This window comes from Molossus molossus, unplaced genomic scaffold (assembly GCF_014108415.1).
Source record: "Molossus molossus isolate mMolMol1 unplaced genomic scaffold, mMolMol1.p scaffold_m16_p_6, whole genome shotgun sequence".
NCBI classification, from domain to species: Eukaryota; Metazoa; Chordata; class Mammalia; order Chiroptera; family Molossidae; genus Molossus; species Molossus molossus.
Genome location: NW_023425399.1, coordinates 6,018,466 through 6,043,805, shown reverse-complemented (window position 1 = coordinate 6,043,805; position 25,340 = coordinate 6,018,466).

Here is a 25,340-nt window from a genome sequence, read left to right as displayed (position 1 = left end):
CAGAGTTCAGGGCTTCGGCCAACATGGATGCCCAGCTGAGGAGCTGTCGTTAGTCCGATTAACATCGAAGTCTGGCCAGACTTCGTGGTTCCAGGCTGGAGTGTTTTCAGTTTATTTCCCAGCAGAGTCTTAGCATCCCCTGCCCCCCGCCTCCTTGCCCTCCCTCGGCCGTTGGATCATGGAGTTTTCCTTTTCTGGCTGTTCCCCAATTCCACGGTGGGGCGTGGAGCCCCGACAGACACTCCAGGTGCACAGCGGTCTCAGCTTTGTCCACGGGCAGCAGGTCCTTCCCTTTTATTCCCAACACAACAACCAGGGCGTCAGCGACGTCCTGCTAGAACCCAGAAATCAGGAGCAAGGACTGATCTTTTCTCTTTTTAAGTCCTCTACCTCTCAGACCTCCCCCCCCCCCCCCCGCCGCAACCTGTGCCCCACCCTCCCGCTCTGCCTCACCGGCTCTGGACACTTACACCAATTGGTACTAATAATGAAACAGTAATGATATGATAATAGTGACATTACTGTAGAGCTGATTATGTGTGAGAGATTTGTACCAAGAGTTTTACATATGTGATCTCAAGAAGCCCTTACAACGTGGGTGATATCATTGTTATCCCCATTTTACAGATGAAGAAACTGAGGCTTACTGAAGGAATTTGCCTGGGACTGGGCTTTGAAGGGAGGTCTGTTTGACTAAGAGGCTCCATCACGGACTGTGATGCTGTACACACACACACACACACACACACACACACACACACATTTTATAAGCACTGAAGCAGTAAAAAGGCAGACATTTGACCCTTACTGTGTTTTACAGTTCATGGCAAATTTTCCCAGAGAGATTCATCTCAACTTCTAAGAAACTTCTTTCCTTCCCCTCCCCCCTTCTTCCCCCGTCTCTTTCCTCTCTCCTTTCCTTCCTTCACTTTTTTTTTTCCACTCTTTCGTGAAACTCTGAGCCAGACTCTGTCACACATGGGAAGACAGGTGTGACCAGGAGAAACACCTGCGGTTTCCGTCTTTGAAGTCTGGCTTCCAGATGCCAACAGGTAAGTAAATGGCAAACCACAGTCATTTGCAAAAGGTCCCAGGGGTGTGGAAGCCATTGAGGTTATGGCTGCTGGGCACCCCCACTGTGCAACTGAAGGAAAGGTCTTGGGCGCCAGGTGTGGCCATGCAGGAAGTCAAAATGCCCCCTTTCCGGCAGAGGCCTGAGTACCGCAGCTGCCTCGCCTGCTGGGCAGCCTGCGTCCGAGCCTGGTGCCTCCCTAACCTCAGTAGGTGGTGCTTTCCCAGGCTGTTCACTGAGGGACCGTGTGCCCGTGGTGCTTGTTTTTAGTGGTTGCCCTAAACTTTGCAATATATATTCATACATTTCTATATCTGTGCTATATTTGTATCTTTGTATCTTTACAGCGGACCCAAGTCCACTTTCAATAGCATGATACGATTAGCAGGTAGTGCTAGGGCCTCGCGGGAACAAGATAAGCTCATTCCTCCCTCTCAGCTCCTGGGTTATTGCTGTCCTGCGTTTCACTTACACGTAAGCACACACGCGCATATCCATGGACACAAGAATACGGCACTGAATTCAGTGTCGTGATGGTTATTTGGAACAAACCGTTATCGGTTAGGTCAATTAGGAATAAGAAACATACACATTTTTAGTTTACCTTCACTTTTTCCTTCTCCAAGGCTCTTCCTTTTTTTTTTAATGTAGCTCCAGGTTTCTGACCTATATTACTTTTCTCTAAAGAAGCCCCTCACCCGCAGTTTTATCGAGATATCATTGACACACTACAGTACTGTGTAAGTTTGCGGTCTACTGTACAATGATTTGACTTACATATATTATGAAATGATTACTACAATATGTTTAGTTAATACCCATCATCTCACCTAGGTGCAAAAAAAAAAAAAATGGATAAAAAGAAAAAAATGTTCTTTCTCTTGTGATGAGAATTCACGATTTGCTCTCTCAACTCAAATATACCACATAGCAGGGTTAATTATTGTCATCTTGTTGGATAGCGCCTCCCCAGGACTTATTTACCTTATAACTGGACGTCTGTATGGTTTGACCACCTCCATCCAAATGAAGAATTTATTCAAACATTTCTTGCCAGGCAGGTGATCAGACAACAAATTCCCCTCATTTTGGTCTGTCTGTGAAAGTCTTAATTTCTCCTTCACTTTTGAAGGATACTTTTGCATGGAACAGAATTCTAGGTTTGTTTTTTTTTCTCAACACTTTAAGTATTTCACTACACTCTCTTCTTGCTTTCATGGCTGCTGAGGGGTGGTTGAAGGTCATTCTTACTTTTGCTTCTCTGTAGGTAAGGTGATTTTTCCCTCTGTACTTCCATCAGGACTTTTTCTTGATATTCGATTTTTCACAATTTAAATATGATGTGCCTGTAAGTAGTTGTTTGTTTGTTTCGCATTTATCCTGCTTGATCTCTCTGAGCTTCCTGGATTCGTAGTTTGGCGTCTGACATTAATTTGGGGGAAATTCTCAGTCATTATTGCTTCAGTGGTTTCTCTCTGTCTTTGCCCTCTGCATTATATGTGTGTTACATATATGTATGGAACATATGTTACAGCTCTTGCAATTGCTCATGGTCCTTGGACATTCTGGTTTTGTTTTCCAGTCTCTGTTCTCTTTGCTTTTTGGTTTATGAAGAGTCTATTGGTGTGTTTGTTCACACACTCAAAGGGTCTTTCCTTAGCTGTATCCACTCTGTTAATAAGCCCATCAAAGGCATTTTTCATTTTTGTTAATGTTTGTTTTTTATCTGCAGGATTTTTTCTTAAAATTTCCACCTCCGCTCACTCACATTGCCCATCTGTTCTTGCATGCTGTCTACTTTACCCATTAGCTTAGTTAGTGTAATCACCACAGGTGTTTTAAATTCCTGGTTGGATAATTCCACATCCCTCTATATCTGAGTCTAGTTCTGATGCTTGCTCTGTCTCTTCAAATGGAGCTTTTAAAAAAATTTTCCTATTGAAAATGTTTTTTCCCCCTCCACTTTTTATTAATTTATTTTTGTTACAGGTGTTTCTCCCCCACCCCAGACCCCTTCTCCCCATCCCACCCCCAACCCCCCCGCATTGTTGTCTATGTCCACTGGTCATGCATACATGCATAGAAGTTCTTTGGTTCATCTCATCCATCCCCCTGCCCCCTACTCTGAGGTCTGTCAGTCTGAACCGTACTCCTTTCTATGTCTCTGGGTCTATTTCACTCATCAGCCCACCTTGTTCATTATATTCCACAAATAAGTGAGATCATGTGGTATTTGTCTTTCTCTGAGTGGCTTATTTTGCTTAGCATAGTACTCTCGAGGTCCCTCCAGCTTTTTGCTTTTTAATATGCCTTGTACGTTTTTTTCTCATCGCCTGACATGATGTGTCAGATAAAAGGAAGTGCTGTAAATAGGCCATCAGCAAGGAGGTGGTGAGGTGGGCGGGGAGGAGAGCCTTCGAGAGTCTTGTGATTAGGGCTCAGCCCTTTGGTGGGACTGTCCCTCTGGACGGTGACAGCACAAGGGTTTCTCTGTTCGTCTCCCTCACCCCCTTAGGTGGGGCAGGATGGCTGGAAGGGGCTGGCGTTGGGTATTTCCCTTTCCCTGGACAGTTAGGCTCTGCTAAAACCAGCAGATTAGGCTTTGGTTAACTAGTTATCCCTGAGGGTATTTCATTCAAAAAATGTTTATTCCTCACCTGAGGATATTTTTTCCATTGATTTTTAGAAAGAGTAAGAGGGAAGGTGGAGGGAGGGAGAGAGAGAGAGAAAGAGACAAAGAGAGAGAGAGAGATCGATGTGAAAGAGACACATCGATTGGTTGCTTCTGCACGGGCCCCAGGGCCAGGGATGGGACCTGAAACCCAGGTTCGTGCCCTTGACCAGGAATGGAAACTGCCACCCTTCGGTGCCCGGGTGATGCTCTAACCACTGAGCACATTGGCCAGGGCTCTGACTTATTTCAAAATGGTACTTGGTCTCCGTCCCCCTGCTGGAAACACAGGGTACTTTCTTCTGATACTCTCAGAACCCGATCAGGCTCCTAGAGCTAAAACTCACAGAGGTGTGGGGACCCCTATGCCTGGACCCTCCTGGAGATGTAGACACTCGGATCGGTCCACACTGAGCTCCCAGCAACTGGCTGACTTCAGGCAGGTTTCCCTGCCCCGGCACGGGTTCCCGCCGATGCTGCTGTTCCAGGAAGTTGTGATTTTCTATGTGCACCTGTTCATCCCACCGACTCGGGGGCAGCAATTTGCCCTGGGACGCCACATCTCTCACCGATCTAAGGGGACCTGTTCATCCTCCCAGCTGGTCCAGCCTGTCCCTTACTGCTCGGACGAAGGGGCCACTTCTCAGCCCCTTAGATGCTAGCAACCAGAAGTCTGCCTGCCAGTTTGCAGAACCAAAACAGTGATTGACTGGAAATACTAGGTACAGGCTTTCTGGTTTGTTGCTTTGCGTGTGTGGGGTTAGAAATGGAAGTGTTAGACTTGTGCTGGAAGTCTCGGAGGCTTCCCGAAAGAGAAAGTTTTTACCGATGCGCCGACCACATGTGAGAGACCACGTTACTGAAAGCAACACGGGTCCCGGGAGCAGCGGAAGGCGAGCTGGAATCCTCTCTCAGTACCAGTGGCATGTCCCAGACCAGCCACCTCGCCCCTCTGAGCCCCCTCTTACCCAGACAGTGACCAGGGCTGCGGCGAGCATTGGAGAGCATTTGTGTGAAGTGCAGAGCAGGAGGCATAGTCCCAGTTATTTTAGACATCATAGAAAAGGAACATTCTAGATCATCATAGACGTAAAGTTGTTTTTTTTTTTTTTTCCTTAACTATGAAAAGAAACCGAAAGAACGCTCACTCCATTCTGCAAGAGCAGAGGAAACAGTTCAAGGTTAACCTAACACGAGCCGCAGCCCGTCAGGTGGAAAGAGACACAGTCACTATTCAGGTCTCTCCAAAGATCCTGGGCACGTCCGCTAAAATGTAAGCGCTTTTCTCCCTGGAGCCTGGTCTTCCGCGGGGACTTTCCCCCTGGAGAACCTCCTGAGAATGCAATCATTGAGTAGTAAGAAGGAGATCTCTCCCTAGGAGCGGTCAAGGAAATCGCTGGCCAGCAAGTCTTAGTCAATGACCGGATTCACCACTGGAAAAGGACCGTGTGCCACCGAGCACCAGGGCAGCCTCTGTGGCTGGGGGGACAAAACGAAATAAAGCTCAACGACCTCCTCCAGCCCCTCTGAAGGTCTCCCACCTGTTTCTGCCCCACTTGGAGGGATCCGATGCACTGAAATGAAACAGCGCTGGTCATCGCCTTAGCAACCCACCCGGGAGCCAGCGTGTCCTGGGTTGGCCGCCGGGCTGGCCCCCACTTATCCCCGTGTGACCCGGGGTGAATGCCCTGACTTCTCTGTGGCTCCATCGGCCCTCTTGTAAAACGGCAGTTGTCGCCAAGGTGAAATGCTGCTGATCCCCGAAGAGAACCTAGGTCAGTGCTCCGTGAAGCTGAACTTCTAGCAAAGGGTCGCTTTCGTACCCCTCCAAGTCCCCATGCCTCTCTGGAAACAGTGGCTGGGAAGACGGTCGCCGTGACAGAGAGAGTTCGGAGCAAGTTTGAACAGCTGGCGACGTGTGGGATCTGGGGTGACGGGGAGCAGTACAGCCCCCCCGGTGCCCTCGCGTGGCTGTGGCTTTCCTGGAACCACTGCGCAAGCTGACAAAGATGGCGAGAGACTGGGGACGAGCGGAGTGGCGGGGGGGAGGTGTGCCATCTCAGGGGCGGGGTGTTGTGCAGCTCCTGGGGGGCAGGGCCTGGGAATGAGCATGGGGACAGAGCGGGATGAGTCCTTGCATCCACAGCTCCCACCACGCCGCCAGGCACGACCGGGCCCCGGTTCACACTGTGCGGCTACACCTGCCACTAGCCTGACGCCCACTCCCAGGGGGCACAGGACTGCCCTCAAGGGGGACGAACAGGTCCCCAAGGGGGAGGGGCGCAAAAATCTCACTCTTTTTATAGATAAAGCACACGTGTGTACAGCACCTGAACAGTTATACAGTATATTTGTGGTGTTAACATGTCGTGGGGTGAGGGGAGCAATGAGAAGAAATGTCTATAAAAGTTTCTCGGGGATGCAAATGAAAACCATGTTTAGTAACACTGGTTCACACTGATCTAACAGGGTGGGGGAACATGCCAGGGGGCAGTACCCACTGTAAGGCAGATTGGAGGGACCGCAGAGGATGGGCAGGTGGTGGTGGGTGAGGGGCGCGGGGAGTCTGTGTGTGATGTGAGCGGGTTGAAGTGGGCAACTGCTTCTGAGGTAGCACATTCCCTTCTCTGCAGTCTCCTTTGTCCAAGTCTGGAAGGCCGAATTTCCTGGGGAGCAGAGAAGAAACATCTTGGCCAGTCTGGCTCTGCCATTCGTTCGCTGTGTGGCCTTGGGCAAGTTTATTGACCTCTCTGAGCCGCATCCTAAGCTGGGGTCGGCACTGTGAGAGTCTGTGTCCAGCTCCTAAGGAACAACAGGGGCCTGGTAAATGTGACATCGTGTTCACACCATCCTCCTGGGCCTGTGAAAGGGCAGATGACCCAGGAATGGCTGATATTTTCAGGAAGAGAAAATAATTCCTTTGAGATGAACTCCTTTATGGTGACTTTCAATAAAAGTTTACTTCCTCTCTCTTCTTTATACTTTTCTCTTCCAGAGCTCCGGTGTGTCAAAGAATTTGTGGATATACGGATTTAATTTAATTTAATTAATTCATTTAAATATGTTTTTATTGATTTTTTTTAGAGAGAGAGAGATAGAAACATTGATGTGAGAGAGAAACATAGATCAGCTGCCTCCTGCACCCCCACTGGGGATTGAGCCTGCAACCTGGGCATGTGCCCTGACCAGGAATTGAACTGGGACCTCAGTCCATGGGACGCCACTCAGTCCACTGAGCCACACTGGCTGGGAGGATATACATATTTTAAAAGCCCTATTGTTCTCTCTGTTCAATGTTGTATTTCTAGTGCTTGAAATGCTTGGCTCAGATAATAGGTACTTAATCCAAGCTGGTTCCAGGTTGGTAGACCTTGAAGATTTTATAGTTTGGGGGCTTTCCTTAAAAACAAAAAAAGAATACAAAATTAGTTATGAAAGTATTTATTTAGATTAAAAGAAGAAAATACTACAGATTACAAAATGTTAAAAGCTGAAAAAGTCACTAACATAAAAAAGCCCCCCAATAACATCTTTTTAATATATACATAGATATATATATGTATATATATATAGTGTGTGTATATATATATTTTAGAGAGAGAGAAAGAGAGAAACATCAATGTGAGAGAGAAACATTGATGGGTTAACTCCCATATGTACCCTCACCAGGGATCAAACAGCAACCTGGAAATGTCTCCTTACTGGGAACCAAACCTGAGACCTTGCAGTGCATGACGGGAGGGTGGCCGGGGGTGATGCTCAACCAACTGAGCCATACTGGCCAGGATGCCCCAAATAACATTTTTTAAAAAGTTACCTAACTACCTGACTTTTCCTGTAATATATTTTTTAAATATATATTTTGGCTCTATACTTTGATGTCTGGTTAATAGGACAATCGGATTATCATGTTCTATAGACAGACACTTAGAGAATGCAGTCTTTTTGCCATCAGAATTGATTTAGAAAATTTTATTATTGTCAATTTAGAAAAATTTCTTTGCCTTCACTACTTATTACTGGTTAGGAGATGTAAATTTTTGGGATTGTGTCAAATTTGAGAAAACACTTTTTAATATATGACCTCTAAGATTTCAAGTAATTTGAGTTTTCTTAGACAGTGATGAACCTTAAATTCCTTTGAATGAAAGCACCAGTTTACCTCTCTGTGTTGCTATCTTCTTTGTAAGGATGGAGCACGCATCTTATGTTATCTTGGTCAATGCCAATATTTCAGCAAGAACATTACTACTTTTTTTTTTTTTTATCCTCACCTGAGGACATTTTTTGTTCAGATAGAGTGGGAGGGAGAGAGAGGAAGAAAGAGAGAGAGAGAGAGAGAGAGAGAGAGAGAGAGAGAAACATCGACGTGAAAGGGACACATCGAGTGGCTGCCACCCGCACAACCAACCAGGGCTGGGTGAGGATAAAAAAAAAAAAACTGCAACTGAGGTACGTGCCCTTAGCGGGAACCGAACCCAAGTCTCTCTGGACCGCAGGCCAACACTCTAACCGCTGAGCCAAACTGGCCAGGGCAAGAACATTACTACCTTTTTCCTGGATGAATATATTATTTACTCCCATTTATGAAACAGATCATTGTAATGGTTAATTTAATGTGTCAACTTGACTAAATCATGGTTGCCCAGAAATTGGTTCAATATTATTTCTGGGTGTGTCTGTGAGGGCATTTCCAGATGAAATAAACGTTTGAATCAGTGGACCCTGGTAAAGCAGTGTGCCCTCCCAGTGTGGGTGGGCAGCATCTAGTCTGTTGAGGGCCTAGATGAGAGCAGCAGAGGAAGGAGGCATGTGGCCCTCCCTGTCTAATTCCTTGAACTTCAACCTTGATCTTTTCCTGCCCCTCTTACTCCTGGTTCTCAAACCTTCAGACTTGCACTGAGTTATACCACTAGCTATCTTGTGACTCCAGCTTACAGATGGTAGATCACGGGACTTCTCAGGTCCACCACTGCGTGAGCCAGTTCCCTACAATAAATCTCTTCCTGTACGTATATATTCTGTTGGTCCTATTTTTGTGTGGCGAATCCTGATGGATACGATGATTAAATAACCCAATTGCCTGGTCATTGCTTTCATTCAAAATGATCTGTTGCTGCCCTGGCCGGTTTGGCTCAGCGGTTAGAGCGCCCGCCTGTGGTCCGGAGAGACCCAGGTTCGGTTCCCGCTAAGGGCATGTACTTCGGTTGCAGTTTGTCCCCAGCCCTGGTTGGTCGTGCGGGTGGCAGCCACTTGATGTGTCCCTTTCACATCGATGTTTCCCTCTCTCTCTCTTCCTCCCTCTCCCTCCCACTCTGTCTGTACAAAAAATGGAAAAATGCCCTTGGGTGAGGATAAAAAAAAAAATTATCTGTTGCTTTTACTGATATAATCTATGCTGTATTTTGAAAAAGAACTCATCAGAGTTTCAAGGTCAAGATACATCAAATACGTTACTTGATATGTTGGAAATGCACTGAGTGTTCTAGGAGTCTTCACACACATACTTGCTATTTGTGGAACTGTCATGCTGAAATTTAAATTTTAGCGTACGTATATACAGTTTTATTGGAATCTTGACACTCTTGTCCACTTACAACGTCAGACTTCAGTAATTGTGGCAGAGACCACATGTCTACAAAACCTAAAATATTTACTCTTTGGCACTTTGATAGAAAACCTGTTGACCAACCGCCATCCTATGGCGGTGACTGAGAGACACCTTGCCCTCCCAACCTCACCAACGCCATTCTTCAGTTCCTAAAACACACCAACCTCCCTGTTCCATCTGTGCGGAACATTCTTCTCTCTCTCAGCCGTTTTTTGTCTGATCATATTTATCCTCAAGGCAATGTCACCTACCTACCTAGAGAAGCCTTCTCTGGCCACCTGTCTAACAGGTTCTCCCTACTATTCTTCACCATTGTTTCCTGTTCTTTTCAATCAGGACCCTGCCCGCGGTTTGCAATGATTGATTTGTCTTCTAATTTAAACGTGCTGCCTCTTTTACTCTGTAGATTTCCTGTCAACAGAAATTTATGCCCTGGCCAGGTAGCTCAGTTGGTTAAAGCATTATCCTGACATGCCAAGGTTGAGGGTTCGATCCCTGGTCAGGGCACATACAAGAAGCAACCAACGAATGCAGAAATATGTGAAACAACAAATCGACGTTTCTCTTTCTCTCTCCAAAATCAATCAATACAAATGTAACGAGAATTTAGTGTGTCTGTGTCTTACTATGGTGGGCAAGAGTGTGGACTCAGAAACCGGACAGCCTAGACTGACACCCCAGCTTTGCCCCTTAACAAGTGTGGAAGCGTGGGTAAGTCAGGCACCTACCCTCCTGGTTCCTTAAGTTTCTCATCTGTAAAATGGGGATAATATAGTCACTAGCAAATTAAGTTTTGAATATTAAGTAAGTTGATGTAGATAAAGCACTAGGAACAGTTAATGTAGTCTATGGTAAGCCCTTGATCAGGATGAGCAATGAGTGCTGAGTACTGTACGTACCTTCAAAGCCCAGCTCCAAAGAGCACACTTGAGAGCGTTTTGAATGGAAGGAAGCATTTGTGGAACGAAGGCCCCATCCCCTGCTGAGTAAATAAAGGAGGGCCTCAGACCTCTCGTTCTTTAACCATATGCTGCTTCCTTTACACACTCTGGGCCTCAAGTTTCATTTAGTACATGAAAGGCTATAATTGACCTTGATTTACATAACAAAGTCAAATCAGTAAGGCAAGTGTTGAGGCATTTAAAAAAAATTAAATTTGCTTTAAAAAAATATATATTTGTATTGATTTTTAGAAAGGAAGGGGGAGAGGAGCGAGAGCGAGAGCGAGAGTGAGAGAGAGAGAGAGCACGCATCAGTTGGCTGCCTCCTACACGCATGCCCCTACCAGGGTTCCAGCCTGCAATGTGGGCATGTGCCCTGACCAGGAATCGAACCAGCAACCTTTTGGTGCACCGGATGATGCCCAACCAACTGAACCACACCGGCCAGGGCAAAATTTGCTTTTTTATTTTCTAATTTAGTATCTGTATGGGTATGCCTATGGCCCGACCAAGACCTATACATATGATGGAGCATGCATCAGTCAGCTATTGCCATAATAAAGCCACATAACAAATCATCCCCAAACCAGCAACCTAAAACAGTAATTCCTTAACCTCAGAAAAAACATCTGCAAGTTGGCTGGTTTTCGGATGAGCTAGACGGCACTGGGCTGGGCTTCCCCCGTGGGTTGCATCCAGGTCTGTTCCAGGTGTCTTTTGTCCTCCTTGCATGAGCAGACGTGCTTCTCATGGCCATGCTGGAAGTGCAGAGAGGGGCCCTCTGTGCAAACACATCAAGGCTTGGCTTGCATCGTGCCTGCTAACAGCCTATTAGCCAGCAGCGTCTCATGGCCAAGTCCAATGTCAGTTGGGCAGGGAAGTGTATTCCACTCAAAGCAGGAGTGAGAGAGGAATATTTCCTGAACTAGAATACGTGCTACCCCAGGCCCTGTACCCAACTAAAAATTAAAATAACAAACTAAAAGGAAAAATAAAGCGATGTTTCTTAAAGAGACAAAAACGGATGTGTACGTTGAAATTAAAAATCACTTTTCTGAATTTTCTGGTTGTCTCCTTTGGTGGGCAAGAGGGGTGGTGGTGTCCTGCTTTTCTGGTCCTTCCAGAGGTGGGGGGTCTGGTCCTCCTATCAGGCAAGACCGCTCTGATGACTACTTCCTGTTGAATCCTGGTGCCCGGCACTGAGTAGGTATTTGATAAAGTTTGTTGAAGGCGATTGTTGAATTCTATGTGTATGGCAGTTGCATCACTGAATGAGGGCACCATTTGCTTTACAGAAATTCATGGGTATTGTAGGGATTGCATGTTTTTTTTTGTTGTTGTTTTTTTTTTGGTATGTGCCCCTAGCGGAAACCGAACCCAGGACTCTCTGGACCGCAGGCCGACGCTCAACCGCTGAGCCAAACTGGCTAGGGCAGGATTGCATGTTTTTACATCAAAAAAAGTTGTCCCCATATACCAAAGTTTCAGGTTTGATCCCTGGTCAGAGCACATACAAGAATCAACCAATGAATGCATACATAAATGGAACAACAAATCGATGTCTCCCCCCTACACACACACACACACACACACACACACACACCTCTCTGTCTCAAATCAATAAATTAAAAAGTTTCAAAAATCTGCACTGCCCACACGTACATAGGAGGCCTCCAGGCGAGTCCTGGCTTCGGGGTTTTCTGTGTGTTTCCCTGTCTCCCCTGCAATGCAAATGAAATCATTTTCTCCTCTGATGTTGTTCGAAGGAAATGCATGCTTGGAAAAGAATCAACAGCCAGGGGAATGTAGACAAGGAAATAAACAGTGTAATGAATATAAGATAAAACGCGAGTTCAAGCCAGCTTCCAGACCCGCATAGCGTCCCCTCACCCACTGTTTATCCAGCAATTACACAGTCAATTACAACTCGCACACATGATCTTCTGTGCCTATTAGTCTATAAATGTCTACAGTATATATGTATTTACGGATAAAGAGGGAGGAGGCAATCATGACTGAGCAAACACATTCTGACAGAGACTCACTTTGCAAATACTATAAAGTTCGGATTCTGCCAATGCCGGTTTTTCCTGACCCAGAAGAAGTCACACGGTGCTCTAAATTTTAATAATCACAACTGCCTTTAATTGAGAACCTCACATAGACCACACATTGGGTTACGTGAGATAGATCTCTCTATCTCTGTCTCTCCATACATATTGTTTCTAACCCACATGTACTGTTACGTCACGACGTATCCCCATTTTACAGAAGGGAACACAGAGGCTCAGAAAGTAGCTCCAGCCTGTGTTTGGACTCTAACGTGCTTCACTAGAAAATAGGGCTGGGTTCAAAGTTGACTAGTTACCTGAGTGCCGAGGGCCAACTGAGGACAAGCAAGGGAAGCATATAGAACAGACATCCGTGTGGCTGTCACATCTGTCTGTCTTGCCCCAGGATGAACAGAACAGAACAGCTCATCTGGGAGGCCATCTCGGGGCCACCCTGCAAATATCTGTGATGCCTCTCCATTCTGTTTTCCTTTAGTTACTTAGTGCAAAGCGTCTTTTATTAGACGACGGGGTCAGGCAGGGGGAGCACGTCCCCTGGCTCATCAGGTGCCTCTGGTTTGAAAATGTCCCCTCTCAGAGTTGTCAGTGAAACCCAGAAATGAAGTCTTACAAACGGATGCTAAAGCTGCAAGCAGCCTCCACCGTGAGAAGGGCTTAATTACGCGGCCTCTGCAGGTGACAGAGATAAGCTGTCTCCTTTCTGTCTGGTGCCTGCCTTGCGTTGGCACCCTGATTGGATCCTGACTGTCAGCTGTGCTTGGCGGGGGCTCACGGCTCACCATCCTCCTGCAAAGCTCAGTACTGCCCTTCTGGTTGAAATTCAAAGGAAAGAGGGACAATTAGGTGACTGCAATGTCAAGGGGGCAATTTGGTTTGAAAAGTCACAAAAAACAGTTGTAAACAATCCACACACAAACTACTAGGGCATTTCTGCTTTTTCGGGGGAAAAAAATCAGTTTAGGAGTATCTTGGTTTGTTTGTTTTTTTTAAAAAAACACCACCACCACCACAAAAAAACCCCAAACAAAACCAAACAAAAAAAAACCCAGTAGGTTTTCCGCCTTGCCAGTTAAGAGCAATCTTTAAAAGACATCCAAAAAAAAAAAAAAAAATTGGCTCTCTTCTCTGAATCGCATTGGGAGAACAAAGAAGCAAGGGAAAGTTTGACTTGACTTCCTCCGCAATTTGTTTATATCATCGGAGCAGAAGGAATCTCGGCTGGCTGGCCACTTCCTGGGCGAAGAGAGAAAGAAAAATGCCCCCGTGTGTGGGATTCATTGACATGAGCAAAGGAACGTTTCTCTCAAGTCAGCTGCCATCCGACGAGATGATTGGAAGCCTAGATGGCGAGTCCCCAGCCGCTCCCCACCCCCTCCCCGTGGCCACAGGAAGGACAGCTTGGTGGCGGCGCGGCCTCCCCACGCTTGTTGCCATGGAGGTGGCTTCACCCGAGACAATGTGTCAATCAATCCAAGGCGAAGCTGGCCAGGGAGGAGCATTGGGATGATAAACACTGACTTGAGAATAGTGTCCGAGTGACAGGTGACGGAGACGATAAGGTTCTGTTGGCTGCTCAGGCTTGGTCGCAGCCACCCGAGTCAGCCAAACCAGTCAGACGACTTTATTTTTCTTGGTCGGGTACCTACTGATTCACGGCCAACAAACCTTACGGATTTTAGGAGACAGGTTTTCTCTTCTCTCCGGGTCCCCCGGGCCGAATGCCTGCACTCTGCACCCTCCCCCCACTTTGTTTTTTAAGCCAACACCAGGCCGGCGAGCTCCCTGATTATTGCTGGTAGTTCCTGCCTCTCGACTTTGCAGACTGGAGTTGGGCTGAGGATTCAGGTGGAAACCGGCCGACCCTTCGGCTGTCTGGGGAGATTTCCTGTTCGTCCTCCCGTTCCTTTCCTGGGTGGAAGTCTGCCCTAGCCGGCCCATGAGAGAGAAATGCGAAATCAGGGGGTCAAGGGCTTAGAAAGAGAAAGATACAGTTGAGCAGGGACCATATTTGGCCGAGTAAGTGCCCTTGTTGGAGATGTCACTGGCTTTGGACTGCAGAGGATTGCAACACCTGCGGAGAGGAGGCAGCTAGCAGGGGAGATGCAGGGGGGAGGCAAGGAGAGCAGTGGGGAGATGCAGGCTTTCCTTCCTCCCGGAGGCTGGGTCCTTCCTCCCCCAGGAGGCTTCTTGGCAAAAGCCTGCAGGACCGCAGCCCGAGCTGGAGGCCATCTGAGTGATGAATAACGTCCCAGGTGGTGGTTGCAAACCTCACAGTTTCTCACTGGAAGTTTCTCTTCCAATTTGGAGGGTAGGTTTCAATCACTTCTCTTGTTCAACTCCTGCTTCCTGCCGAGTTGCCGTGGTTGGTGTTTTCAAGAAAAAAAACCAAAAAAACAACACCCCCGGTCCCCGTTTGAGAACTTCACCAACTTGGGGCGCAGGGAGCTTCCTCTTGCATCCCTTCGGACGGTTGCTTTAAGGTGGGTTCACGGTGCTTTTGTAAGTCGAACTGACCTTGGTGTGAGGAGCTGAATTTGCTGAGTGCTATGGAACTGAAAAGTAATGTTGTCACAGCACCATTACCAGAGGACTTGGAAAATGCCACCTTCTGGGCTGTTCTGTTCCATTCTGTTTTATAGAACATGAACATTTCAAAGTGCAAGGGCTAGGATAGAAACAGACACTTGGATATTCTTCCTAAAGGTTCCCTCGTCCCTTTACAGACTGTTTGCAGGTAGGAAGTGTGCTTCTCATCGCCGCACGTGCTACATAGCTCGCGGTTGCTCCCATGGTTCTTTGAGAGTCACTGAAAGGGCTCGAACGGGCAGGACATCTTTGGTTTTCCGTGGATTTGGAAGCAAACGACTCAGGGGAGAAAAGTTGACTTGGCTGCGGACTGCCGTACCTCAGTATTGTTCAGGAGAGGAGCCCGAGGATCTGAAGACTTTGTCAAGCCCTACAGCGGAAGGAATACACTTGGAGTGAATTTGCCCCCCAGTCTTTATTTACCCCATTGTTCTTGGGTCTCGCGTGGATTCTTCGGGTCACCCCCTTAAGTCTTCAGGAATAAGAAAGAGGAACCAGCAGGAGAAGTAGCATCGGTAGAGATAAGTTGCTGTGCTATTTCCTAGGTGCAAACTGCGTCAGACGTGCACGATGCCCTCCGCTGGGTTTCTTCGGTTCCACCGTCTCCAGACCCGAGGTTCGGATCTTTGTCACTATTGACACTCAGACCGAATCATTCTTCGTTGTAGGGGGCTGCCCTGTGCCCGGGGGTGTTTACCAGCGTCCTTGGCCCTCCCCACTAGATGCCCTCAGCATCTCCTCCATCATCATGACGAGCAAAAAATGTGTCCCAACACTGCCAAATGTCCCCTCGGATGGGCGGCGGGGGGTTTGCTTCTGGTTGAGAACCGTTGTTCTAGGTCTCCCTGCTCACAGGACCCTACATGAAGACTGAAGATAATTCGGTGCTCAGCCAGTTGTTGTGAAAATGACTGGTTACAAAGCAGGTGTTTCAGCGAGAATTCAGAGAGTTGGAACTGAAAGTATGAGAGAGGGAGAACGAATCAAGGACTCAGAGATAAATAATAGGCAGCCCTTCGTTTTACAGGTGAGGGCCACAGTAGGGGGTGCTTTCCAAGGTACGCAATTAGGTGGTGAGCGAAGACTTGTTATTTCTATTTTTTTTCTTGTTATTTTAAGTAGTGCCTGGTTTCACTCACCGATCATAGTGATACTGTTGTAAGTAGCTGGTTATTAATAATAGGAAAGGAGCACAAAGGAGGCCATCTGGGCAGCTTCACCAGGAAGCTGCAATTTCACCCGCCCCCTCCCCGCGGGAACCACGGGCCCATCCCTTGCAGATTACTGGCCAAAGGGACTGGACAGAGGGGAGGATGAATGCACGTGCAGTGAAGTTGGGGTGACCTGGGGAAAGTACTTGTCAATCAAACCTGGGAACAGAAATCATTGGCTAGAAGAGGCGGAGCCCATGCGAGCCTGTGAAAATTGGGGGATACATAGCCCCCTAAACAAAGGAGTTTGCTCTGCCGGGCTCTCGGCTCATGGGGCTCTCTTGTTCCTGCTTCCTTGCATCCACTCGTGTTTCCTCCATAGCTGTGCGGCCCTCACACGCAATGGACCGAAGGATGGCAACTGGGAACGCAAACTGAGAGCCTGGTGCTGGACTGGACTGCTCCAACATGGAGCGGCAGCTCTGGACACTAGCTCTGGTTTGAGCCCTGCTACCGGCAAGATGGGGCTTCTTCCTTGGGGGGACTGAGGGAAATGGGACCCTGGAAACTCAGGGATTTGAGTCCACAGAGATAAAGCTTTCTACAGTATTTCATCCTCCAGTGAGAGTCTCAGAAGTTTCTTTTTCAAGGGATATTGCGAGAATCCCACTCCCAGGAGCAAGAGGTGGGGATGAGGACCTCTTTCCACTGGTAACAGTCGTGCTGCCCCCTACTGGTAAGCATCCAGTGTAGGCTGAACACAACTGTGTCTCAGACGCCTCTTCCTTAGGACCTTGGAGTAATATTTACTAATTTAATTTTCAGTGACTAGAAATGGGCATGTGTTGCGATAATAAAACACACACATATATTTCATTAGGGTGATAGAGACAAATGTAAGGACTGTGAATGACTGTGGCTATAAGAAGTTTAAACATATTTTGATATGTCAAGATAACATCTGTTTCTCTAGATTGTTCACATGGACCATTTTTATTCAATGTCTAAAACAGAGAAGCACCACCCAGAACCACCTAATCGGAGACCTGTATACACAGTGATAATAAAGCTATCGACGTTTAACTTTTACTTAAAAAAAAAAAAGTTTCACATGACGAAATATTTTGAACACTGAGACAGTCATGTGCTCCCTGCAAAACTTCACTGGCTTCTACTTCTCCTATTTCAGGGCCTTTACTGGTCCTTCGGAAGGGAACATCCATCCCATTTATCTGCACGGCTCATTCCATCCTCTCCACCCAGGTCGCTGCTGAGATGCTCCTTAGACAGGCTGCTCGCTTTTCCTCTACAGTGGATGCAACTACCAAGTATATTCTGTACAATTTTTACAAATGCACCATCCATCTCCCCTGGTTACTCAGCATTGAGCTCTGCTTTTGTCTTTCTTATAGCACTTACATCATTACGTATTCATAGGTAATGTAACTACATATTTGGTTTCTCTATATATTGTCTGTTTCCTCCAATTAGAATCTAGGCTGTGACCCCTCGAGGGCTTTGTTCTATCTACCGGAGCCCAGAGCAATGACTTGGTACACAGTAGGTGCTCAGTAAATATCTGTTGAATGAAAGGGTGATCATCTGGGCGAAGTCTGGGGGCTCCCACCGGCTGGTAACGGTGTGGTGGGGGTTGAATTCTCACACTCGTGTGAATGACCTTGGCCTTTTTAAGTGTAATAATGTTATATTTACATTTAACAGATTTGGTATGACAAGTTAAATATTTCAAGCAGTTAATCATTTATTCATTTTATTTTATTTTTTAATTATTTTAAATAATAGTTTTTTGTTTTTTTTTGTTTTTATATTCCTCACCTTAGGATATTTTTCTACTTATTATCAGACAGAGAGGGAGGGAGGGAGATGGAGGGAGGGAGGGGGAGAGAGAGAGAGAGAGAGAGAGAGAGAGAGAGAGAGGGAGAGAAACATCAACGTGATAGAGCCACATCGACTGGTTGCCTCCTGCACAACCCAACCAAGGCTGGGGATGAACCGCAACCGAGGTACGTACCCTTGACCGGAATCGAACCTGCAACTCCTTGGTCCGAGGGCTGATGCTCTAACCGCTGAGTCAAACGGGCCAGAGCAGGTTTTGTTTTTTAATAGAGAAAAGTCTAATGAAGAAAATACAAATGGACTCTGAGAAAAGCTCTACTAACATCGAAACAAGCAAATAAACAATAAAAAAATTGCTTACAGCTAGAAGCTTCGAATGTTCTAGAAAGTTATAGAATGAAAAGTAGAAGACATTCTCCTGTCTGCCTCCCTGGTTCCTATCATGAAAAGAAACCCCTGTAACCAATTTCTTGTGGATTATTCCATAAATTTTTCCTATGCCTGTAGGCATAAATTTACTTGCAAAATATATAGTCTTTTGAATTGCTTTAAACACACCCACACACAGCCTTATACAGTTTGCACTTAGATATTTATTTGCTCAGCTATATGTTGAGCATCTGCCTGGCCTCCTGACTATATCTGCCGAGCCACAGCTCAGTGCCCGGCGCCTGGCACACAGCCTCAGGACCTGTCGGCGCGTGAGTGGTTGGACTGCCGCACACTCTAACAGCTGGCTCTATGCTCTTACTAATGGACCTTGGCAGAGCCTGGCTCAGTGGTTGTGCGTTGACCCAAGCATCAGAAGGTCTCCGGTTCGGTTCCTGGTCAGAGCACATGCCCAGGTTGTGGGCCAGCTCTCCAGTGGGGGGCATGCAGGAGGCGGCCAATCCATGTTTCTATCTCTCTCTCCCTCTCTAAAATCAATTAAAAAAAAAAAAGAAAATAAAAATAAAGGTACCTTGGCAGAAATAGAATTCTTACATCACTAGTGGATTTCTTTGAGATGGCTATTGAATGAACACTGATAGATTTAGACACATTGATTGCGTTCTGGGTGTTTTCGCATGAATGATCTCATGTGATCCTCCGGCCAACCTCCTGAAGTGATTAGCTCCTGCTCTTCAAGTAGGAAACGGAGACCCAGAGACATCAAAGCCAAACAGGGAGGGAGGTTTCCACGTCAGGAAAATGTTCTAGGTGTCGGTGCCCCTTTGATGTTTCTCAGTATCTTCCTGATCAATCTCACTGGGACTGGTCAGGCTCCGCTCTCACCACCACAGATGTCTGGATGGCCTGGGGTACCCTCCCTCCACGCCCCTCCAAGGAGCCCAGCAGCCGCAGGCCCCGACCCTAACAGAGGCACACGCAAAGGCCTGCCGCAGAAGCCAGTGTTTGACAGTGTGAAATGGATCAACGGGCTTGGAAGAGGCAGGCCCCAGGCCCCAGCGGCGCAGAATCCAAACACAGGAAGTACGTTGTAAGGAGCTTAGTGAATAAAAGGACTGTGTTGGGGGTGAAACAGAATCTCCCCTCGGCGAGGTAGATGTGTAGATGTCTCCTTTCACCGCGGGGAGGGAGGCCCTGCGGCTGCTTTTCCAAAGAGAAACAGCCGATACCCAACTCCGGAAACAAACGGCAAACCATGGAATTACACACTGCAACTGAGTGAATTTCGTGGCATGTGGACTATATCTCAATGAAGCTGTTTAGAAAAGGAGATCGGGCCAAATAAAAAGTTAAGGTTTTTGTTCATTTTTTTTTTTTTTTTGCCAGGAGCCAGCCAGGACAAATTGGGGCCTCCCGTGTGCAGGTGTGCGCGTGTGCATGTGTGTGTTTGCAAATGTGGTCTGGGAGTCCGGAGCACACCAGGACGTGGGAGATGCAAAGGTTCCTGTTTAATGGCACGTGGGAAGACACGTGCAGAGCCGAGGAGGTGAGAGCAGCTCTCTGAGGACAGGTCCAGGGGCCGTGTCCTGAGATCCGGCCCGGACGGAGAGGTGAAGCATTACCCTGGGCTCTTCCCACCCCTTCCTGCCAGTCCGGCTAGTCTGCGGCTTGTCTGCGGAGGCCTCGGTATAAGTAGCCTGTCCACAGGATTCGGGATTTGGGAGGCAGAGCAAGGGAATTAGTCCCAGAAGAGATCATTACAGGAGCAGTGAGAGGGAGGGAGGGAGAGAGGGAGATGGGGAGGGAGGGAGACAGGGAGGGAGGGAGGGGGAGGGGGAGAGGGAAGAGACAGGGAGGGAAGGAGGGGAGGGGAGAGAGGGGAGAGACAGGGAGGGGGAGGGGGAGAGAGGGGAGAGACAGGGAGAGAAGGGGAAGGGGGAGGGGAGGGAGGGAGGGAGGGGGAGGGAGAGAGACAGGGAGGGGGGAGGGGGAGAGAGGGGAGAGACAGGGAGGGAGGCAGGCGACATTAATTTCCAGGACAGAATGAAGGTCTGTATCTCAGTAGGACAGGACGAACGCTGCGGAGACCAGGCAGTGCCCAGGCCCTGCAGCAGAGCCATCTGTGGGCTGGACCTGAGGAAGGGGAGGGGCCGAGGGGCCAGCTGAAGAGGGCGGGCTAGCACCTACCCCAGGTGGCGGTTGGCGGCCCTGTGACTCACAGGGTGTGGGCACGGTGGGAGCCGGCCAGGTGAGAGCCCGCTCACACTCCAGGTTCGCACCTCGCGTGGGAAGAAGGAAGAAAGGACGGACACACCAACCTGAACATCACAGACCACACGAAACCTGACTCAGTCTCAAAGAAAACACACATGAGGTCTTCTGAGAAATACACGGACCAGTGCCCCACGCTCTCCTCTGATTGTCATCTCGGATTCAAAGGGTTAAAATGCCAGTGAAACCTCGCTCATGAGCCCTGGCCGTTTGGCTCCGCAGGCCAATGAGTCACGGGTTCGACTCCGTTCTAGGGCCCGTACCTCAGTTGTGGTTTGGTCCCCGGCCCTGGTTGGGGTCGTGCGAGAGGCAACCGGTCGATGTGTGTCTCTCACATCCATGTTCCTCTCTCTCTCCTTCCCTCACACTCTATCTGAAGATAAATGGAAAAATATCCTCGGGTGAGGATGAAAAATAATAACAAAATAGAAATGCGGGTGAAAGTGCTCCCGTGAGAGGCCAGTGACCTTGGGAGGGGATCATGACCGGAGGGGCACAGCGGGACTGTCGTACCAGTTACCCAACGTGTCACTGTGGGACATCCACCAAGCTAGGTATTTCCCATTGCCTGCTGTTCTGTAAGATTTTGCTAATGTTAACAAAAAAGAAATAGTAAATATGCACCCCCTGTTCCCACTTGCTCATTAATTTCTAACTTAATGTGACCAAAGAAAATGTGGATTCCCCACCCTGCTGTCTACCCCCTTCTGAGCTCTCCAGAGCCTACACCCAGTCCCCCCCTCAGCACTTCAGCGTCGCCCTAGACTCTTCTCTTACCCTCTCTGCAGTGCCAACGTCCTGTGGTCTGTACTCCAACACAGGCCCACCTCTCTGAGTTATTCCATCTCCCGGACCTCCAAGTCAAGGTCATGTTTTGGCTGGACAACCGTAATAGACTTCCATTCGGTCTGCTGGGTCTCTACCCATACCCCTCTCACGCCGATCACATGAAGAGTTACCTTTTTAAAAACAGAGGTCCGATGACCGCATCCTTCCTCCTCACAACTCCCATGGCTTCCCGTCACTGAAGTAAACCCAGGCTGTCAGAGCCAGCTGGTGTCGGGAAGGAAAGCGTCAGCCACCTCTCCCTCTCCTGTCCTTCTTCTTCTGTCCCGGCCGCGGTGGCCTTCCTGGTCCTCAAGCTCACTAAGCTCATTTCTTCCTCTGGACTTGGCTTTGCTGCCTCACGTCCTGGGTCTCAGCTTCGTGTCATCTTTTCACAAAGGGCCCCCCCCATCGCCTACAACACAGTGCTGCTCACCATCACCTGACACTCAGAGCACCTGTCACTAGATGACAAATTCCTCCGTCACCAGAACAGGAGCCCAGAGGGCAAGTACGGTGTCTGTCCGTCAAGAGCTCCACTTGGGTGTATAAAAAGTCTCCAATGTCACATGTCCAAAGCAAATTCCTGAACTTTTCACTCCCCACCATCACCACCTCCCCCCAACCTGCTGGTCTCAAAGTCTCCCAATCTCTGTCATGGCCGCTCCATCCATCCAGTAGCTCAGGCCAAGTTGCTGGACTCCCCCGATGCCCCCCCCGCCCCGTTCCCCACTCAGTTCAGTAGCCTCTTCAGCATATTGTCAAGGAGACTGACCTCTGCTCCCACCCTGGCCCACTGTCCCCACGCACGCCCTGTGCCCCTTTCAGCTAGTCCCCAGAGTGGGATTATTTGAAAATAATTTTAAGTTCTGGCTTGTTTGGCTCAGCAGTGAAAGTATCGGCCGGCAGACCGAAGGGTCACGGGTTCGATTCCTGGTCAAGGGCACGAACCTGGGTCATGCGGGAGGCATCTCAGTTGATGTGTCTCTCTCACATCAATGTTTCTCTCTCTCTCTCCCCCTCCCTCCTTCCCTTTCACTCTATCTAAAATAAAAAAAAATCAATGGAAAAATGTCCTTAGGTGAAGATTAACAACAACAACAACAATAATTTAAAATGGTGCATCTCTTCCTAGACCTCCTCAGGGACCTGCACCCATCTCCTCCTCTCTGATCACCTCTCTCCACCCCAACTAGACAGGAGCACGCCCCTCAGAGCCTTCCCACCTGCTGCCCTGTCTGGGGTGACCCTCAGATGCCCCAGGCTGCGCTCACCCACTTGGTGAGGTCTCTGCTCAATGAAGCCTGCTCCAGCATCTCCCTGTAAAACGGGTCCCCGCCCCACCCTCCCCTACTTATTTTTTTCCAAGAAGCAATGGTAACTCCTTGAACACATGTCATAGTTGTTGATGCCTCTCCCCACTACAGTGTAAGTTCCATCAGGCTGGAGACTTCAGTCTCTTTTTATCATGGTTGTGTTCTCGCTGTCCACACCAGTGCCTGGCAGGCAGAGAGCCCTCACAGATGATTAACTGATTAATACTAATTGACGGCATAAACTAATGATGGTGTTCATCATTGAATAGCGCTTGTTAAAGATTTAAGTCCTTGAGTGAGTGAGTGAATGAGTATTAAAATAACTTACCTATTTCAAAAAATTCAAGAGGAGGGATGACTCCCGAGCTCATTTTCTGAGGCCAGCATTTTTCTAATTCCAAAACCAGATTAAGACACTACAAAGAAAGAAAATTGTAGGCCAATATCCCAGATGAGCCTAGATGCTAAAATCCTCAGCAAACCAGGTCTAGCAATGCATTAAAAAGGTCATACATCATGATCAAGTGAATTTATTCTGGGGATGCAAGGTTGGTACAATATCCACCGATCAATACCCATGACACAAGTATCATTAAAAACAAAACAAAAGAGAAACTTACCAAGCCATTAAATCAATAAAGATATATAGAGTTTCTCTCTTGTGTCTGGAACCGACTTACCCTGACCTACAGTAGTGAAGACAGCAGACAAGCTCACTGGCCACCGGGAACTCACAGTCTACTTGGACAAGGCCACTGATCCAACCATCACAGACACATCTCATTACAAACTTGGCATTGCTGCGAGTGAGGTGTAGACAACACTCTGACACTCTGAGAGCATTGCTTCTTTAGAGAGAGCTAGGAAGGCTTCTTGGAGGAGGTGACATGTGAGCTGAGATGACAAGGGTGAGCCGTGCAGAGAAGAGGTTTGGAGAGAACCTTTCCACAGAAGAACCTTTCAAGGCAAAGTCCCTGTGCCCATGGGTATGGATCAGTCATTTACATTTTACAGTTTCCCCGATCCTAGTGAGCCTTGGTATATGCTCCCTGATACTGACCGTTTATTTCACTGTGCAGCTGTCAATAGAGTATTGATGATGGCTTTGATTCTTTCCCTGATGGAGATGGGAGCCACCTCCAAACTCAGGGTTCTGATGACATCTTGGAGACCGGGAGCTGGTGCAGTGTGGTTGGAGTTGTCCATGATCCTGTTGGTGTTTTCCTCTCTCCAGTCCTTGGACACTGCCTGATCATTCCAACACAGCGCTCGCCCTGGGCGAAGAGGTCCGTTTCCTGAAGAGGAGCTGGCTGAGCTCCCCACTCTGCGCCTCTGAAAGCAACATCCCCACTGGAGACAGGGCTTCCTTAGTGCCTTCCTGCTCGGCCTCTGTGTCGCAATTTGCATTCCTATTTTGCATGACTTCTCAGAAGAAATCTAGAAGAATAACTGAAATCCCAGCCAAGGGGTATTAGGCATTTCGGTGCATGAGCAGCCCTGGAGCCAGGTACTATTCTTATCCCACAGTCATAGAGGACAGGCCGTGGCTCAAAGGGTTAGTGTGGCTCCCATCAGTGAATAACCAGCACACGGCAGAGGCAGATTTCAGATCCAGGACCCTCCGACTCATGATCCTGTGCTCTTAGTCATCAAGCCACAAGGTCTCCCTGACCCCAGCTTCACAAATCTCTTTAGTTTCCCCAGCTGTCAGAGACAGGCGTTAGACCTGAAGTTCTCATTCCTGCCGTCCATGTGCAGATGGCCGGGGGTGTTTTTCCCTTGCAGAGGTGACCATCTCTGGCTAACTTACTGAATCAAGTTCAGTAGACTGACACAGGGTAACTCCCAGATGGGGAACAGAGAATGAAGAAAGAGAGAAGTAGAGAGGGAGGGAGGGCAGAAAAGAGAGAGAGAGAAAAGCTTTCCAAAACTGATGTTAGAATGAAATGGTTCATCCAATTCCAGCCCAGGAGCAGAGGATGAGCTCCAAAGGCTACTCCCTCCTCCACAAGGATACTAGCTTTATTCTTCCCAAATGTATCTACCAGACCAAGTCCTCCTCCTTCCCCGGAGTGGCGTGGGTAAAGAGCAGAGAGGCCAGGAATTTTAGGAGCTGGGCTCTCTCCATGTGGAGGGAAGCTCCAGTGTGGGGAGAAGCACCAGGATAGGAGAAGCACCAGGCTGGGGAGAAGCACCAGGATGGGAGAAACACCAGGGTGGGGAGAAGCACCAGGATGGGAGAATCATCAGGGTGGGGAGAAGCACCAGGGTAGGAGAAGCACCAGGATGGGAGAAGCACCAGGATGTGGAGAAGCACCAGGATGGGAGAAGCACCAGGGTGGGGAGAAGCACCAGGATGGGAGAAGCACCAGGGTGGGGAGAAGCACCAGGATGGGAGAAGCACCAGGATGGGAGAAGCACCAGGGTGGGGAGAAGCACCAGGATGGGAGAAGCACCAGGATAGGAGAAGCACCAGGATGGGAGAAGCACCAGAGTGGGGAGAAGCTCCAGGGTGGGGAAAAGAGCCAGGGTGGGGAAAAGAGCCAGGGTGGGGAAAAGAGCCAGGGTGGAGAGAAG